Raw genomic sequence first — 21,589 nt, forward strand, 5'->3', positions numbered from 1 at the left:
CAACTTACCATAATGCACTTCTTGGCCTTTGAACTTATGTCAGCTGGCTTAGAATGACCAATAAGGAGGCTTTGAATGAGCCATTACCTGTGCTACCCCGAGTTCCTAGCAGCCATATTGACAATACTTTAGCTGTGATAGGGAAAGCATAGAGAATGCTGATGATAAACTGCATTGAGAGAGGTTAGTGTTGGGATTGTAGGCATTGGCAGGTCGCTAAAGTATATCTATGTCCAGAAGGTAAAACCATATATATTCATTTCAATTTTAATTCCCATTATTTATCTCCTATTCCTATTAATCTGACTGATCTTGACATTTGTAAATTTTTACTTTGTGAAGATCCCCACACATCTAATTTCTTAAATTCTGTGACACATATTTACTCCTTCATGCACGGTCTATTGTAGGATGATGGCCGAGGGGGATCCCTATTATCCAAGCTCTGGCGCGATATGTCCCTGGCTGTGTCCATCGAGCACACCGGATGACAGATCACAACACCAACCCACTGCCAGTGTCATGTGTCACTGTGACTAATCACAGCAGATCACATGACAGTTGCAAACAATGAATGGCTCCCTTTCATGCCATTCATTGCTTACAACTGTGTTGCTAGCTGTGATTGGTCACATGTACAGACTGAGCCAATCACAGCCCATCTGTTGCATGTGATCAGCTGTGGCCAATTACAGCTGATCACAACAAAAATAACTGAATAAATCAATTTCATTCAGTAAAAATGCTTGCTTATTTCAATGAAATTTGTTGGTATAAGCAATCATAATGTGTAAAAAAAAAGACAATCTTGATCACTTTCCCAGAGTAGTACAATGTTACTATGGTAACATTGTATTGCTCTGGTCACAGCAGTAGAGAAAAATCATAAAAAACTTTAAAAAATGTAACAACTTAAAAAAAAGTAAAACATTTTTTCAAAATTTCAAAAAATTATCATTATTTATTTACATACTGTCAGTCAGTGTCCCTGATTACTGCTGCACTAGTTTTTTTTTTTATTATAAATATTTATTAATTTTCAACCAAATACAAATAACAATCACCTTCTTCAATAAAAAAGATATCCATACAATATCTTCCCACTGACATATGTTAGTGGGAAGATACTGCTGCACTAGTTGTATGATGAAGCTGTACTGCATTGGTGGCAGTATTCTTCATTTTCCACAAAATTTTGTCAAGAAAATGACAATTTAAAAAAACTGGCCATGCCTTTTACTAAATACCTCATTCGCTCCGTGAGGACATCGATGATGAAACGCGTAGGGCGGGGCTTGATTGATGTGACGTCATTATGTTTCCCAGCGATCTACTGCGCATGTGCCGAGTGGCTGGTTTCGTTGTATTGTGATTCCTATATGCTGTTAATGCTGGTGTCGGCTGGGACACCTCTTTGAGTAAGTGCAATGAGTGCACAATAAATGAAACTGTTTTTTAAATACTGCACCATGAAATTCTTGTCATTTCTTTCGAGTGTCTGGTATTACCCTTTCGGATACGATTAAAGTGATCCCTTGGAGAAGTGGATTTCTTCAGTGGTTTTTTATGAAGCATTGCCTCATTGAAATTGGTCAGCTGGGTTCTGTAGAATATTACTCCTTGAAGAGACATCCATGACTGGTTCATTACTCCGTTTATACCATTGCTCCCAAAACAACATATGCTTCTGTTTTTTATAGCTCTGGTGAGTTTATTTAGTTCTTGTGGTGGTGGACTGTCACAATTTGGTGCACTTTTTTTTGGATTTCTATCACACATCCCAATTTGGACTATTTTTTGGACACTTTTATTCCTATTACTCACTTTGATAGTATTTATATATTTTTTTGCTCACAGGTATAATTGTATATTTATTTACTAGTGCAAATTATTTTTGTGTTGTTAAATACCTCAGACTGTCTACTTTCCGAAAAGCGGTCATTTGGGGGGTATTTGGACTGTCCTTTTTGTGCCTCAAGAAATGAGAGACCCGATCAGTACATTAGGATTTATCGATTTTTAGATATATACCAGTTTGTGGACTCTATAACTTTCCTACCAACTAAATAATAAACACTGATTTGGGTTATTTTCACTAAAGAAATATATCAGAATACATTTTGGCCTAAGTTTGTGTAGAAAGATGATTTATTTGCAAAATGTTATAACAGAAATGAATAAAAACCCATTTTTTTCATAATTTTCTTTGTTTTCCATTTATAGCGCAAAATATAAAAAACCCAGTGGTGATTAAATACCACCAAAAGAAATCTCTATTTGTGTGAAGAGAATGATAACAATTTCATATGGGTACAGTGTTGCATTGTCATTGAAACTGCGACAGTGCTGAAAGATGAAAATTGGCCTGGGCAGGATGAGGGTAAAAGTGCCCAGGAGACAAGTGATTAAAGTAGGATAAATGTTTTTTACACTAATGCATTCTCTGCATTAGATTAAAAAAAAACCTTTCATAGTTAGCGAGCCCCCCAAACACTTATCTTGATCCAGCACAGTGCTCGAACGCAGTAGTGCTGCTCTCACTCTGTCCTCACAGCACAGTGTGAGCAGTGGGAGCCATTGGCTCTTGCTACTGCCAATCAAATCCAGGGATGAGAGAGCAGGGCCAGGACTGAGCTGCACTTTGCATGTAGTAGACGCATACAGTCCAGCTCAGTACTGAGCCCGCATGTGTGCCACCATAGGAAATGGCTTCCTACGGTGGCATGAGGAAGAGAGGAGGAGCCCAGAGCATTGACAGGGGACCCCAGAAGAGAAGCATCGGGGCTGCTCTGTGGAAAACCATTGCACAGAGAAAGTAAGTATGACATGTTTGTTATTTTAAAAAATAACCTTTACTATAACTTCAATATATGCCATGTGATTAGACACTGCTGTGTCACAAATTTCACAGAGTCTTCTGAACTAGAAAGATGCTGAAAGAAGGAGTCTCAGGAGGCAGTGCCATTGGTGGAGTCGCTGCACATACAGTAGATGTTTCACGTAAACTTACACCATATAGGACTTTCAAGTATAACTAATATTCGTATTGTTATTACAATGCAGATGATTTAAATGAATGTGCATGCTGTGACCATAGAGCTCATTTAATGTAGATGTAAACTCTTATCGAATGTTCTGTAGGTAGCAAAATGCTGTGCATCTCAGAGAATTTGGGAGAAGGGGGTGGAAAGAGTTTCTACCTTTTTTCATCCATTGTTATAGCTTAATGATGTTGATAACGTGCAGCCTCTTTACAGCATGTCCTTGTCCCCATGCACTACAGTGATAACAGGCTGCAGGTGTTTTTGACAGGGCATATTTGCAAATTGTTCCTGTCTGGAATTGTTTTGAAAATACAAGGTTTGCTCTATTGAAAGGCCACAGTCAAACTGTCTGCAAAAGGAATTTAAAATAAAGCAGTTTTTTTTTAATTACAAAAAAAAAACCTTACCTTGACCTTAGCTTCCAAAGCTTTCAGGAGGTGAGAGTGCCATTATCCTCTAGAATAGCTAGGCAACTAAAATCCCCAGCAATGGTCTGGAGTGCATCCTTTATTAAGTCAATGCTGCTTATGCTTTGACACCTCTTTACAGCTCGTCTTTTTTAAATGCACTATACTCATAACAGGCTGCATGTGTTTTTTTTACAGGGCATATTTCCTAAATTATTACTGGCTGCAATTGCTATTTACACGGACCTTTTTTCAGGCTCATTCACATGATATGTTCATGAAAATTGATGGAAACTGTTGCACAGATTTAATTTGCAGAGACATAAGTTTTCATGTGCGTTTCAATTAGTTTTATGCACGTTGCATATTTCTGCACAGAAAAAAATATGCACATGATACTAGTGGTGTAGTGTGAACAGGGCTTATAGAGAACAATTAATTTTATTGTGGCCTTGTGAAACGCGTGAAAAAAAAAATTACATCTATGCACCATGGTGTGAATGAGCCCTTAATGGTGACAGATGTGGAATATGCTTGAGCAATGTGTATAATTACAGAAGGTTCCTTTGGGAGAGCATGTGATAGGGTGATTTACAGATAGGAGATTATGGGAGACAAGAAGAGTGTTGTTGCCCCATAACACAAACGAGGAGATTTACTAAAACTTGCGCAGACAGAATCTGGTGCAGATGTGCATGGTAACCAATCAGCTTCTAACTTCAGCTTGTTCAAGTAAAGCAGAGTTCCAGCTGTTTTAAAAAACTAAAAGTCAGCAGCTAGAAAAATTGTAGCTGCTGACTTTTAAAATACAGACACTTACCTGTCCCTCGGTCCAGCGGTGTCCTCACCACGGCTGGTTTCACCGGCCATCTTCACTCCCCGGCTCCTGAATCTTCAGTGTGAGCACCCGGCTGTGACAGCTTGCAGCATGTGCAAGTAGCGCTGAGCTTTGTGAATGGTCCCGTAGTCTTCTGGGACCTGTCACGTATCCCTGAAGACTACGGTGAGGGAGGGGGGAGGACAACTTCCGCTTCCGATCACCTTAAGTAAGTGGGAGCGGGTACCTGTCAAATTCGGGTACCTGCTCCCCAAAGGTGCCAATTCTTAACGGGTAGTGGGGGGCAATGCATTAAAGTGGAACTTCCCCTGTTGGGTGGAGCTCTGCTTTAAGCTTTGACAATAAAACCTGGAAGCTGATTGGTTACTATGCACAGCTGCACCAGATTATGTGTACACCAGTTGTAGTAAACCTCCCCCTAGTGTTCAAATAAGAATGATTATATCAGTACAACTATTTTATTAAAATAAAATAGCATAAAATACAATACAATAAAACAATATTTTCATGTGATATTTAAGTAGCTGGGTTTACATACACTTTAGCAAAATATGTTTGAATTCCATTTACAAACCAGTATCCGTACAGTACAATTGATAGCTAACTCTTCAATTGTCAACACTTTAGCTAGATTTTTTTCTGACAGTCTGTTCAAGAGCTCCCTTTTTACATTTATAAAAATAAAGCCAGTCTGCAAAAGAAGAGTGATAAAACTTCTAGTCGTGCAACTGGTAAATTGATTTCTTCTATGCACAGGAGTCAGGGTCTTTCTTTGGGTGTCCACATCAATGTGCGAATAATAAAGACACTTTCTATTGGCTTTCCATTGACTGGGTCCCGTTAGGAGCCAGAAAGGAGAGTGCAGATGACATGAGCACCAAAACACAGAAACAGCGCCAGTGAGGGACATAGATGGCCGACGTATAGTAGATGAGTGTAAGATTGCTCCAGAGTGCATTTTTTAAATACTGAATGGATGAAAGGAGGATGGTAAGGAAGTAATTTACGTTTTGCCCATAGAAGGGCTTTAGAAGGTCTCCTAAATTGGCTATACCAAGAAGTTACATCACTATGAATACAAAGTGGGTTTTACAGTCTGCTCTGCAGGCAGATACACCTTTTTCTTTTTAGCTGTATTTTCTTTTTATGGACGTAGGTGCATAGCTCCCAACTGTCCCTGATTTCGAGGGACTGTCCCTGATTTGGAACAAAGTCCTTCTGTCCCTTATTCCTCCTCATTTGTCTCTCATTTTGGTCTGATCTCTATAGTTGTATATAAAATGCACTTTTTTTTTTCAAAAAGTGTTTTCCAGTGCTAAACCTTTCATCCAATTTCTAAATTGTTGCATTTGTAAATTTCAAAAGCCAGTAAAAAAGAATAATAGTGGTAAAAAAAGCACTTGTGGATTTAACTAATCTTTTTTTTTATTATATTTCTTCTTTAAAGAAGCCTGGCAGGTGATGTGTCCTAGGCCTACATACTTTTGCTAATAGGTATCCCTCGTTCCCATCTCAAAAAGTTGGGAGGTATGCCTATGAGAGATGTTCACATCATCCCATATAACACTTGGCATGTCTTACTTTTGTCTGTAATCTCACTGAGAACTTTTTCTTCTCACTTCACGTGATGCCAACAAAAGAAATGTGGGGAGCTTTTCTATTTGGAACAGGAAGCAATAAAAACAAACATTTTAACACTTCTCCGTCTACTAAAACTGCACTTTTGTTTTTTTTACCAGGGACACAGACAAGAATAAAATACGAATGGAGACTTTAACCCTTGTCTGCTCTATGCAAGAACAATAAAATGCTTTGCCTGGAGTTAAGCTTTTGATTGAGTTTTTGATTGAGTTGGGGGGGGAGGGGTGGTAGAACCTGTTTTTGACCTCCTGTCCTTTTGCCTGTGACAGCAGTACAAGAAGTGGTTATCACAGGAACCAAAAGCCACAGACAGTAGTATTAAAGTTTTCACACTTTCACATTTTATTTAAAATAAGTATTTTGTTGCAATCTGTGTCCCCAAAGGAAGAACTTTCCAAAAACTCCTTTTTTCAACAACAAATGAGGTAAAATATCTCCAGTGGGGGTACAGACTCCTGTCGAAAAAATTAGAGTTAATCAACTTCAGTGTGTTTAAAAATATCGAAAACTTAAGCAGCAAATTTGCACACATATGATAAACATATATTACTATTATTTGCCATGAAAATACTGTATGTTGCATGATTAAAACCACTTTTCTGCCACCCTATAGCAGACGTAATGCTACAGAGCGGCAGGACTGCGCAAAATCATGTATATATATACAGTGGGGCAAAAAAGTATTTAGTTAGCCACCAATTTTAGCCCAGAAGGCCACTACTATGTAGAAATGAATGTCTTTGCATCACTGGACAATGTGGTCAGCGGCAGAGTCCATGTGACCACTGACACTTGGTCCAAGTCCAAGAAGCATGGACCAAGGATGGTACAACTCCTTTGCGGCACACTGGGTACATTTGCTGGTGGCTGAGAAGGATGCATTACAGTGTACACAATTTGAGCTGGTGGTGCCACCAGGTCAAATCTGGCCTAATACCACTGGATAAAAAAATCAGGTGTAGCAGCCAAAGCTACCTAAGAAGCCTTTTTCAATTTGAAATAAATCTTATTTTATATTGCTGTATTTAAGCCAAGCTAAATGTAAAAATTAAAACAATTAAATGCTGTATGTATGAAAAATAAGTGATGCAAGAAAGCACTGTTACAGACAACGTCTATGAGAATCATACTGTTCAGTAATACCACATACAGCTTAAATATATCTCCAAAGCATGTAATATACTGTAAATGAATAGTGTTTTTTCCATCTTCCTCTCAAATCTCCAAAAAGGAGGACTCTCTCTCCGCTTTACACTTTTTTAACATTTTTTTTGCAATGGTACATACCAACCCCCCTGGACTTAGACTTCAATAGGGTTTGGATTCAAGTTTGCAATTTTCAGATTTATGATGTGTGTGATGAACGGCCCACAAATCAAACCTTGGTCTCTCATCCCTAATTGTCGTTATCTGGTTCATCAGGACATGTGCAGCCCGACTAGAGGGCTCATAATAATGAATTCATACATACTGTATATGTGATTTAAATTTCTGGGTAGGTGGTGCATGCGCGCAAGCTGCCCTACCTGCGCCACTACTGGCAGCTAGGGATATCAATCACCACGTCTCGAAAAGTGATTCCCGGACAGCACTCGGCGATCGTCGGGTAAAGCTGACAGGGGAGAGAACTGTGTGAAAACAACACAGGTCTCTCTCCTGTCAGCATGGACATGCTGTTTTGTATCTCTTTGCTGTGCCTCCCTAGTAAAGCACAGCACACAGTAAAACACACACAGCACACAGTTAACCCTTTGATCACCCCAGATATTTAACCCCTTATTAGCACTGATCACTGTATTAGTGTCATTGGGATGTCATTGGCAGTTAGCCAGTTCCAACCCAGTGTCAGAATGCCCACTACAGTCCCGCAGTCCCACTGATCACCATTACTAGTATAAAAAAAATAAAAATTTCAGTATATATACCGCCATTTGTAGATGCTATAATTTTCACATAAATCAATTAATTTACATGTATTGAGAATTTGTTTTAGCAAAGACATGTAGCAGAATACATTTTGGCCTAAATTTAAGAAGAAATTAAATGTTTAAATTTTTTTAATTTGATATGTTTTAGCGGCAAAACGCCATTAAATGCTAATGCAAAAACACTAAAAAAAGCTGAAAAACTGACTTTTACACAGCTAACGTTACCAACGTTATCAAAATGCCCAGTGTGCATGAGAACTAAAACATAAAGCAGCTACCATATCTAATGATTGATAAGCTGCAATATAATACATTTTTGGTTCTGGGTATAATACCGCTTTAAGAGTCAGATGAGTTCATTAAACAACACTTCTATGATCAACTTTCCTTTTTCTTAGGGTTCTCTGTATTTTTGCAGCTTTACTATAACTTGCCTTGGAGATAATACAAAAGTGCAAATGATGATCTCACTTCTTAATTGGAGTCATTAACAGTTTTTAGCTCCCCTGTGGCACAAGCTCAGCCACCTCAGTGACATAAAAATCAGGGTGTTGTATACACATCAGATAAGGTAGCTTTCAATGTAAAAGAAATTGTATTAAACATATGTTTAACATACAGTTTCATTTTATACAATAAATTGTATACTTAGTTAAGATAATAGGAAACATTGATCCATCTGATAAACGTAATGTGTTAATTCTACATGATGGAGTTTTGCTTTATTCCATGTTAAAACAGAGCGCGTAGACAGTGCAAGATTGGACATCATATGTATTTCATCATACATTTGATGGGAGCTGTCATACAGGCCAGCAAAGCACCTCTTCATTGAAACTAACATGCAGCCCAAGGCTCAGAAAGCTATGCAGTCAGAAGCTGCCCATCACGATAGGTACAGTGATAGTAAATTCCATGAAATGCGTTGTTTATGCTGTTTAAGCGGTGATTTTATTGGATGTGCGGCCAACCAGAATTTTTTCTACACTACAATATACAGAAGCATATTATCCAAGGTTCAGGTCAGGAGACAACCAGTAGTGTATCCATTATCCAGGCAAAGGTTAGGGCAGGCAGCATTTCGTAATGTATCCATTATTCAGGCAAGTATCAGGGCAAACAGCAGTCAGTATAGTAAGAGGTCTGGTTAGGCAGCAAACATTAGAATAGTTTCCAGGCAAGGGTTAGGCAAAGGGTCAATAAACAACATCAATCCAAGACATGGCAATGCATAGGTAATGGAGCAAGGAAACAGAGCACTATCACAAGCCCAAAGTCCTGAGAATGCAATGTTTAAATAAAATGCCACAGGCCTGCCAGCCAATCAATGAGGGAAGTGCCAACCAATGAAAGAAGAGGAATTGCGAGGCAATCAATACCTAAAGAGAGAATAAAGGAACAGCTGCAGAAATAGGAGGAGCACAATGGACACTCCTAACAATATATGGTTGTTTGATATTTTTTTTTGCTCAATTAAAGCTGAATAATAGGCAAACAACTAAGTAGGCAGTTGAAATAAATGTGTGACAACCATTTATTAGGCAATGAGTTAGTAATGCTGTTTAGCCAATCTTGTGATACAGGCAAACCTCCCACATAACACAGCAAGGTTTCAACACTCCTTTTTACTGAATAGTAATATTAAAGGTGTACATATCTGCTTAAATTACCAAGAATGTACTCCCTAGATTCTAGATGCATATTTTTAAAATGCTGTTTACACCATTGGGGCATTTTCTGCATATTGTCATGTATCAATTCACATTACTGACACAAGTGATGCATGGTTTACATGTAATATACTAGGGAACAGGGGCGGACTGAAAACTCATGGGGCCCCCTATGTCCTTGCCCAAACTCAAAAAAGCCTATGAAAAAAGTACCAGGGACATTTCATGGGGCCCCCTACTGACCCTGGGCCCTCGGGCAGTGCCAGAGTTTACAAATGGTCAGTCCACCCCTGCTAGGGAATGACCATAATTCCTTTGATGTGTAACATCCATTTTTATGATCTACCATCTATTTGGTGGGTCCCTCAATGGGCTTCAAATGCACACATGAACAGTCACCATGAAAACAATTGTTTTTTCGGTCCTGTAGCCCTGTGACACTCGTCTCAATGCCAAGTTTAGAAGCTACAGCTGGTGAGTGTTGCGTCCCTTGAATCAAGCAGGCTTAGGAGTACTTGGTTGCCCCCAGGCCTTGGTGCCCACTGTTATACTTTCTGGCCTATTGATACATGGGACTGAGCCCTATAACAGAAATGTGTGCATGTGATCTTCAGAAGTATCCATACTAAAGTTGAGATGATGGTGGTGGTCAGGGCAGGCACATGCACTACAGCAGAACCTGATTGGCTCTGTTAATTGACAGTTTTGCCTTTCTTATTTTTATTGATTATTTTTAATGTGAGATTTTCTATAATAAGCATGCCAAATGATGTTGTTGTTACAGCATTTCAGTTCTAGTTTGCCCTTTAATTCTGCTATGGTGTATGTAGCATTGCACATGGTACAGTTAATTCAGCTTGTTAGAAAAGTAACTCCCTGTCATCCATCATTTTGCCACATTTGGTCAAATATTCTGTTTACTATTTCATGGGTTCCTATTATTATATATTGCTTTCTTCTTTAAGATGACAGTTGTTGAGATTTAAGTCTCTGTGGGATAATGTATATAGTTATTTTATGCGTATATGGCACAGAGGGACCAGTGTAAATTGCTATTGCATTAGGATAATCTTTTCCATTCTCAACGCCACACAAGAATAAAGATGATATATTGAGTTAGCCTTTTTGTCCAAGTGAAGCATGTGTGCCAGCTCACCCCTAGTTTTACATTTTTTTCATTTTAGATCCTGGAAATGCCCCTTTTTCATTTTGACTGCCTATTCAATGAAATTCTTGCTAGTATTAGCTTTTGCAATATTTGCCATTTCTTTAAAATGTATGCTTCAAAATAAAAAAAAAAGTGATTATATTCAGAAGTGATTATATTATGGATGACTTTATGATCTTTGAATCTCTATGAGAGCTTCACTCATTATTTTTTAAGATTAATTAGTTAAGCTGCAAAGTGTCTCAAGAAATTATCATAAAATGTTGGTAACTACAGTACGGGTTTGCTTTTCTGCTGACCTTCACAAAAAAGGTAGAGGTGTTACATAGATCTGCCACTGAACGGTCTCATTAAAGTGGTCCTAAAGCTGTCACCTGTACATTTCTGAAGATATCAATGTACTCCAATCCTTGAGACCATTTTTCAGACAGATATAATGACCACTGCTTTCCAGTAATCTTTTGTGGATTTCTTTTCTGTACAACGTTTTTCTATTCAGGTCCTCCATGGTTTTTGGCTGCTTTTGTATGAAGAGCTAGAACACATTTCTACAACCTGTACCTTGCTTCCTTGTAAATTCCTGACCTCCCTTGGCACTCTGAGTGCTACTTATTAACAACCCCACCCTCTTACATTCCAAATATAATGTAGACCACCTCAATTGTTCTTTTTCTGTATTTCTGCATATGTAGCCTAAATGGAGTTTTTTTTTAGTTTGTTTTTTTTTTTGCATGGAGGTTTTCTTAAAATTGGCCCAGTTCATTACACACATTCACAGAAAAAATATATTCCTCATCTAAAATCTGAACTCCAAAACAAACAGGGTGTTTACTTAAGTAATGACAGATACATAAAATACTTTGACACATTATTGGCAAAATCTTATTGATGCCTTGGGAAAACCACATATTCTCAAAAAGGTCTTGCTGGAAAATTATTTCATTTCTATAAAAAATAAACAATATAAAATGTTTCTGATCTTGTAGATAGTTTAACTCTGACCTATCTACACTAAATATCATAATTCCCATGGAGAGGAAGCTTCCATTTTAGTTCTTTCTTTAAAATATGTAAATTGTTTGTCCAGTAAGCAGCTTTATGAGATTTATTTCTAACTACTGCAAAGTTGTATTTTTTTATTTGCTTCTAATGTGCATGAAGCCAATACAGGATATTGAACAAACACATCCAAGAGTGATTTGAGCTTATTCTGCTTCTGCTATCATTAAGGTTTGGGTTCACTGCTGCCATGGGTTGATGGTGAATCCCCTGCATTCTCAAAGTCCACAAATTGTGAACTTTTGGCTTAAAAGCTTGTAGGTTCACTGCCAGCACAAAAATACAATATATATTGCAGTGAATAGCCTTTTGCCTGTTCTGCTTAGTTATAAGAGCCAGTAGTTTGAAGGAACTCAGGCTCCTTTCTATAAATGCATAGGTTTACATCAGCCATAATGCAAGTGTGTTGGAACTCTTAGGGAGATTTGACAATTCTGTAAATGGAGAGATACTGCTTTTGTTCAAAATAGCTTGCTTAGTAGACTTACACATGGGCAGAATTAAATAACAAGATTTTGTCACCCCCCCCCCCCCTCCATAGGCTTTAATGGGGTTTGCTGCAAGTTTGCAAACTTTGAACTCCAAGCAAGTTCTATAAACTGTTCACGAATTGAACCCAGGCAAATGTATTTATCTTTTCTGCTGCATTCCAGGTAAAAAACATCCACGATCCTGCTATACCTCAGAAGATGTCAGTACCTGATACAAACTTGCATTTAAAAAATTAAACTGTTTTGGGGGGTATGCCCTGAATGGTGTAGTGCGATGAAGTGATGTGTGTGTCCGAGCTCTGGGCTTCCATGGTGTACCCACTGTTTAATCTGCACAGGGCCTGGAATTGCTCTGAACCCATGCAATAGCCACTTTAATCCCCTTGCCTTCCCCTGGATCTCTCTGGGATATTTCTTGGACAGTGCTGATTGATACATATCCAGTTTATCTAGTACATTCATTACATTTGCTGTGTACTGGAGAAAAAAAAGCTGTCAGGAGGTTATTATCAAATATATTTATAAGGCTGCAATTGTGTTGATATGGCTGCTGTAGGTGTTATTGATTTTTGTGTGCTGTTTAAGCTGTATGTTAAATTACACTTTTGTGCCAACTGTACTAATCTCTTTTGTGAGGCATGTCCAGCCAAGGGTGATTTTGTTCGGTACTAGGGGAGATATTCAAAATAGAGAGGTATGGAAGAAAAAAACATTTGAAATATATTTTAAATATTTTCTTCCCAAATATATTGACATATATTTGAAATGCTACAATTTTGACCATATTCCATATATTTCAATAAATATATATATATATACTGTATGTTGAAATGCGTTTTTATTACAAAATATATGAAAAATATTTTTAAAAATACATTTCTAATATAATGTCTGTCTTTAAAAATACAAATCTACATTTTTGGAATGCATTTACAAATATAAGTAAAAATATATGTTAACATGACTTTTTTATATGTTAAATAAAATCTGAAGAATATATGTAAAAAATAAATATTTTAAAAAATATATTTTTTTAAATATATTCTTCAGATTTTTTTTAACATATAAAAAAGTAATTTTAAAATATATTTTTACATATATTGGTAAATGCATTCCAAAAATGTAGATTTGTATTTTTAAAGACATACAGTATATTTTAAATGTATTTTTAAAAATATTTTTCATATATTTTGTAATAAAAACACATTTCAACTATCTATCTATCTATCTATCTATCTATCTATCTATCTATCTATCTATCTATATATCTATCTATCTTTTGAAATATATTGAATATGACTAAAATTGTAGCATTTCAAATATATGTCAATATATTTGGGAAGAATATTTTTTAAATATATTTCAAATATGTTTTTCTTCCATATGGGTGGTAAGGCTATTTCAGGATGGTGTTGGGATGTCAAATAGCAAGAAAAAAAGAACATGAAAAAAAGTGAAAAAAGGTTGCAGTCAGACTGGAATGGTTTGCTCATGAGCGTGTGAAGGAGGCAGGATATAATTTAGACACTGTTACAACTCAGTCTGACAGCTTTATTTCTGCTTTGAAAGACTAGCTTCATTGTTATACATATGAATTGATTTCTTAGGAGATAAGTGATTCTCAGAATATAGCAAGCACATTTACCCCTTTATGTACCCCTTAAAAACTGCAAGGTGAGAAGGACCATATGTTGAGAGGCATTTTAATTGTAGTACAAGAATGTGGCTCCTCTATTCTTCTAGTGTAGCACACTCCTAGTTAAGTGCTAGGATAGGTAAATTTAAATGGGCCCATTGTAGTCAATGGAGTTATTTTGTTCTGTTAGGTAAAGTTAGTTTTGCTCACAGTATCCAGTGAGGCTGGAATTCTGTTTGGGGTTTACAGTTAAGTGTTAGTGTAGGTAAATGTAGTTTAGTTCACTGTAACCAGTGGAGCTGCATATTAATCAGCAGTTTAACATTATGTAGCCCCAGCCAATCTCTTGGAGGCTCAGCCTAGAGGATTCTGGGAGAAAGCATAAATAATCTGAAGCAGGGGACAACCTCTTCTCCTTCTTCCTAAGGGGATATCATCACCTAGGAGCTCATTTGCCTCTCCTGGACCCCCTGTCATGTGCTTGTCGAGTGGAGGTCTCAGCTGGGAAGCTGGAAGGCCTGAAGTCACTGTTTGCTTCTGAAGGCTGATTGAGAGGGCTGTCATCTGAGGATCTAGTCTGGTATCACTGGAAGAAGCTGCCTGCAGGATATTTGTAGGAGATGACTATTTACCCTGAGGCATTCTGTGAGTACAGACAGGGTGCTACCACCCCTCTTGTGCTAGAAGGTTAACTGTTTGTTTGCTGAGAAGCTTGTCCTGAAGAGCATAGCTTATCTTTTACTTTGGAGGGAGGCTGTTTGTTTGGACTGTTCACTGAGGAAGACTCAACATCCTTATTACTGCTGTGCAGATCCTGTCTACTCCCTACTACACAGGGACAGTGTTCAGAGTTATAAGAGTTCCAAGTTTTAAGAGACAAGTTCAGTGTTCTCAAAGTTAATTATAGCATGTTATTGCAGTATCCTGCTTTCCCCAATTCCCATCCAAGTTCAACCTACTGCTTGACTGCGGGGCGAAAGTGGGAAAAGACCTTGGGACTTACAAATTGCTGGCTCCTACGGGGTTACCACTACACTAGTAAAAAGTCAAGACTTAGAGAAATAGATTCTCTTTGCATTGGTAAATATGTATTTTACTCTGTGTCTTCAGTTAAGAGGGTTCAATGTGTTTCAGCCCATCCTCCTCTCCACCTTGGGGAATGTTAAAACCAATCTTAGTCAGGTTAATTAACAATAAGGTTGGAAATATCATTATGCAAAGTAGTAATTGAGATACTTCCCACCCTTAGAGATTACATCCTTATTGGTTAAGAATGTCCCCAAATTCCACTTCCAGTTATTCTGACCTTAATGATTATTTGGGGTGGAATAACTCTTTAGCTTTTCCAAAGTCTACTTGAGGTTGTGTACCTCTGAAGTCTACTTGTGAAACAAACCCCATTTGTCAAAGCAAATATGAAAGAATAGGAGTGATATTTAATGATACAAGTGAATAGAGTAGAAGATATATATATATTATAAATCCTTCTACTGGGATTTGAGAAATGGAGCAGGATCTAGTAAAAAAGGACTGCACTAAGGAAGGTGGAACATAGGCATTTTTTTCAAAGCAGCATTATTTGAAGAGGGTGTAATAAACCCTTTAAAGATAAAGGTGTGCATAAACTAATAAAACTCAAGCTCAGTAGCCATCTGCATAAATATAGGCAATAGAAAATGAATGGGCATAGTAGTCTCTTCAACCACTGAAATAGTAAATACATTCTACCATTTTTATAGTCATTTTTGTGCCCCCATAATGGCATATTCAGATAAACAACTAGGTAATTATTAAGAAAATATAAAATTACAGTTTTGGTGCTGGGGGGCATAGACTACTTAGATTCTCTGTTTACTTTGGAAGAGCTGAAAAGCTCATTGTAGATATTTCTTAATAATAAGGACCTCTGGGAGGATTATTCAAGCAAAGGTATATAAGACTTATAAAGACATTCTCCTGCCACCACTATTTGATTTTATTATTGCATCTTCTGATCTCTGTCTTCTACCAGCCTCTATGTATAAGGATATATTCATGGCTTTAATCAAACTGCGTAAGGATGCAACATCCAGATTTGTACTGCTTGCTATCCTTACAGTAAATGTAAATTTATAGCTAACATTTTGGCAAACTGTTTGATTGTCATCTATAAGAAAGAAAATGCTTTGATGAGCACATGAAGTACCTAGTATACATTTCAGCCCTAGCCTGTGATATTATACCCACTTGGCCCCCTTAGGGACCAGTAAATTGCCAGCCAGGTGGTCCCCAAGATTCCATTACAGATAGTAACAACATACTAATACTCTATATAACAGCAGATCCATGGGTGCTAACTCGGGGGTATTTAGCCATCTTCCTCACACTTTTTCATATTTAGCTGGACATGCCCAATATTAATGTATAAGGAGTTTTTATTGTAAGGTTGTACCCTTATGGCGAATACATTTTTGAGGAGAAGGGAGGGCTGTGGACTTCCAATGGAGCAAGATAAGCTTATGTGCCTGAAATGGGGATCTGGTGACTACCTCCCTAGTGGTTCTTGTACCACTTCATCTATAATACCTAAGACACATTGAGGTTGATTTACTAAAACTGAAGAGTGCAAAATCATGTTTAGCTCTGCATAAAAAACAATCAGCTTCCCATTTTTTGTCAAAGCTTAATTGAACAAGTTGAAGTTAGAAGCTGATTGACTACAATGCACAGCTCTACCAGATTTTGCACTCTCCAGCTTTAGTAAATCAACCACATTGTTTGGGATCTAATGTAATCTTAATTTGAAAAGCTTGGTTAATGGTATAAACCATTGTTTCCCAGTATCTGTGAAGATTGGGTCAATGCCACATTATATGGATCAAGTTCCCATGATTCCCGCTGCATTTACTACAAATCAGGTCCTGTTGTAGACCTACTGTGTATAGTTTAAGAGGAGTATAGTGTACCCTGAGCAGGACACAGGTCCCCATAAATCTTTTGAACCATTATCGTGTGTTATAGTTGTAGATAGTAGAAATACATATTAGAAGGTAAACCAAACGGGAACTGTAGCAAGGCAAATGGAACCATTCTGCCCTACTGAAAATTTGCAATAGGCGAGTTATTCCATAGATATGCCATTTAATCACATATTGAAGTTTGGATAATTCAGGATAAGAGAAGTTTTTCAAATAGGGCTGTACACCATATAACCTGTTACATTTTGTAGTTTTTTTGCTCTCAGACAAATTTTGTTTATACGTTTGTACATGGAAAAGGTCTTATTGGGTTTGGAACAGTACTGTACTTCTAAGCCTTCTGGGAGAGACTGGGAATTATTAAACTGTAGAACAACTGAAAATGTGGAATCCCTTGTGAAAATATATTCAGGTGGCAGTAATCTGTCAAGGTATAGGAAACCACTATCCCCAAGTATTTAAAGGAAGGCACAACCAACACTGGACAAAAGGATGGGTTAATTGTCCTGTCTAGCTGTAGCAATGCCAATTTCAACCAGTTGATCATCAGACCTGAATACGTGCTGAAGGTGTATATAGTGGACATGGCTACCTTTAAGGTGTAGTCTGTGCAACCTAAGAGGATGAGCATGTCATCTGTGTATAACTTGATTTTTTCCTGTATAGCCACATACATAAAGCAAAGAATATCATCACTGGATCTTGATAACACCGCCAGGAGTTCTGTGGCAAGGGAGAACAGCAAGTGTGGCAGTGGGCACCCCTTCCTAGTACCCCTGCTCAACAAAAATGGCTTGGACATCCTACCTTCTCTTGCATGACGACCTGGGGGAGATAATACAGCAATTGCACCCATGAAATGAACATCCTTTCACAACTAAACTACTCTAGAAAAGCACACAAGTATTCCTATTCCACACTATTAAATTCTTTATTAGCATCAAGAGACAGCAGGGACCATGATCCAACATTGTTGCATGGGTCTGCATAATAATAAATAGCTGGTGTAAATTAATTGCCGTGGATTTGTTGGGCATGAAACCTTCCAGATCTGGATTGATGATTCCCTTAGGAGAATGGGTAGGGAGTACCCCTTGTTGCTCATTACCAAAAAAATCAAAAAGTAAAAAAGTCCATTTAGAAAAAAGTAAACAATGTTCTCTGATGTAAATACAATATCATTCACATCAATAATATAGATCTTAATCAATCACAAAGACTCACCTCTCAGCAATGTTTTAGCACAACCCAATGATGTTGTCACACCTCCATGATGACACACCAACTAACAATGTAGAACCTCATCAATCATGATGACCCACAGTCTGGTTGCCACTCCACATGGTAATGTTTCTATGCCATCTGACAATGTTTCTGGGCCACCCCAAATGACAGATCCCCAACTGACCTGTGTTTGTAAATTATTTATTACAAGTATTTTTATAGCAATTTATGCAGTGCTTTACATATATATTGTACATTGACATCAGTCCCTACCCTCTAAAGGTCCCTAACTCACATTAATAAACAGTATACTAGGGTCAATTTACATAGGAACCAATTAACCTACCAGCAAGTCTTGTGTGGGAGGAACCCAGAATACCCAGGTGCAACCCATGCAGGCACAGGGAGAGCATGCAAACTCCAGGAAGGTAGTGCTGTGGTTGTGCCTAGCGCTACCAGGTGGATGTGCTAATCACTTAGCCACTGTGCTGCCCATAAACAGGCCAGGATAGAAGCAGAATCCCCTGCTCCAGCTCCAGCCCTCTGCCATAATGCTGCAGCCCTGGTAAAGATTAAGATAGGACTGATGACTCTGGTGTGAAGGGGGCTGACTCTAATGTAATATCGGACTGTCTTTTTCATGTGAAGGGGACTGACTCGGATGTGAACAGGGCTTACTTTAATGTAAAGGACAGGCTCAGATGTGATGGCAAGACTCTGATGTGAAGGTGGAAAGCTGATTTTAAGGGGCAACTTCCTCATGTGGTTCCAAGGAGAGGGTGACATCATCATCTAGAGCAGACGTACGTGTTCTTCAGCTTAATAAATACAGTTCAAGACTGGAGAGCCTTGTGGTAGGAGCTCCCGACACCCACTATGATGAAGCTGCCTGGGGCATGATGATCCACATTACACCACCCAGCAAAGCTTACCTGGCCCTGCTGCTGGCTCCCGGCCGGTGTCGTGTGGTATCTCTCCCAGCGCTGGTCATGTGGCAGCCTGCAGTAGCGGTGAGCCAGGCCAAAGGGATTGGGGAGCACCCAGGAGCACAGGAGGACTTGGGAGAGGAGAGGAGGAGCTGTCTGAGCGGAAAAGGACCCCAGGGGAGACTGTCTCTGCAGGGCTGCACTAGGCAGGCTGGCTGGATGAAACACTGCAGGGATCTTGAGGCCAGGAGATACCAGAGGATGTAGGATATTTGGACACAGGACATCTTGAGCCCCCGACCAGACCCCCTCTCAGGTGATACTACAAACTGGGACATGAGACCCCAACGGGGGCAAAAGAGAGCACAGCACAGAGACAGATGGACCCAGAACCTCAGGCTTGGAAGGTGATGATGAGTTGCCGTAGGCAAGGACAAGAGATTTAAAGTTATTATTGTTCTCTGTTGCTAAGTAATTATATACCTGAGTTGTGAGGCTGGACGGTCAGGAGATTAAGGAGTCAGGGATTACTGGAGACAGGGCCCCCTGGAGGTATAAAAATATTGTACTTTGAACATTGAGTAGAATATCTGTGACCAAGTGTAGTTAATATGAGGAGTAGATCCACTAAACGTGGGGGGAGGAAAAACCCCGCAATCCAGTGAAAATACTAGCATAATAATGAAATATTTGCCAGTACAGGAAAAAAGGCCAGAGATACAATGTCCGGAGAAACAACAGAAAGGAAGAAGAAAATATGATGGAGAGCAGTCTAGATTCTCATTTGGAGTATGGGAAGAGAATCAGACTAATGAATCTATAAATATTGACAGTATAAACTATCAAAATGCCTTTGAACAACAGAGAGTAATATCACAAATCCCCACAAAAACAGAGATGGAGGAAATGTTTGCAAATCCGGAACTTTCGATGAAAAATGAAATGGTGGTGCTCCATAAGAATCTTAGACGAAGGGTGGAAGAAGTAGAGGAGAAAATGGAGACAACGGTTCAGCAGATATCTAATCTGGAAACACAGTTTGAGGATATGCGAAGAGAACAGAGGAAACTGTCATACAAACTGGAGGATCAAGAAAATAGAGAGAGAAGAAATAATCTAAGGATCAGAGGCCTCTCAGAAGATGCGCATGAAGAGGACCTCCGGGAAAAAGTAAAGAAAGTGTTCAATCCATTAACAGGTAGATTAGTCACAGATCCTCTGAAGATTGAGAAAATACATAGATTAAGACGCCCACCAGGAGTAACATCAGACACCCCTAGAAACGTGATTGTCTGATTCCATGATTATGAGAACAGAGAAAGAATATGGAAAAAACTGTGGGAGACCCCAGAGTTAAAATTTGGATATTTGGAAATTTGCAGACATTTCTTCTGAGACATTAGCTAAAAGAAGATTGTTGAAACCCTTATTGGATCAGATGAAGGAAAAAAGAATTAGATATAATTGGGGATTCCCGGCATGTCTGATCAGGTGGAAAGACAGGAAATTAGCAAGCATAACATTCCGAGAAGAACTCAGTGACTTTTTTGTGAAAAATTAGAACTGCAGAATGTGGGAATTTTGGGGTGGATAGAGGGGTCAAATGAAAGTGAAAGTATAAGGTAAAAAAAAGAGAAGTGGCAGCTAGTGAATAAAAAAAGAACATAGACTGAATTGGGGGGGGGTTAGCGGGAGAGGGACAGGGGGCTTGGGGGGATGAATTTTTGTCCTCCTCTTCCCCCCTCCCCTGTGTTTTTCAGCAAGCCTTTGGGGAAAATAAGTAGAGTTGGCGAGACGTAGGGAGGCCAAACAGGATTTTAAACACTTAAGCCCCATGTTGAAAGCGGGGGGGAGGGGGGGTAGGAGTAGGTGTTCATGTTCAGAATTTTGCCCCAATTCAAGAATAACCAGTGGGGGGATTCCAGGGCAACATACAGGCCAAGGGTTTTTTAGTAATTTAGGTAAGGGTTGGGGTGGGTGGGAGGGGGGGAAGGGGAGGGGAGAGGGAGGATAGGGGGGAGAGGAGAGGGAGGGGAGGGGGGAGGGGAGAGGCAGGGTAGGGGGGAGGGGGAGGGATGGGATGGAGGGAATGTGGGAGGGGTGGGATTGGAGGAAGGTCCATGAGATGGGTAGTTTATACATTTTCCCTTTGAACAAGAAAGAGAACAGAAATATTAGACAGCTATGAGCCTGATTAAATTAATGACATATAATGTGAAAGGTTTAAATTCTCCTACTGCAAGACTTAGGGAAGTTCATCAACTCTCCGCAGACGCTGTGTTCTTACAAGAGACACATATATCACATGATACAAATGTCAAATTACACTCAAGGTACTACCCAACTTGGTATTATGCGGACTCACTAATAAAGAGGGCTAAAGGAGTAGCAATCGGGTTCTCAAAAAACGTGGGTTTTAACGTGGAGGAGAGATTGGTGGACCCAGAGGGACGGTTTCTATGCTTAGTGATTTGTGGTGACAAATCTATACCTTGGTTAATATATATTGCCCAAATCAAAATCCAAAAGTATTTTTGTATGGAGTGTTGGGGAAAATTACAGAGTTTAAAAGGGGGATTCTGGTTTTGGCAGGAGATTTT

Source organism: Staurois parvus, unplaced genomic scaffold, assembly GCF_062004578.1.
Source record: "Staurois parvus isolate SC_StPar_1 unplaced genomic scaffold, SC_StPar_1.0 ptg000229l, whole genome shotgun sequence".
Taxonomy (NCBI): Eukaryota; Metazoa; Chordata; class Amphibia; order Anura; family Ranidae; genus Staurois; species Staurois parvus.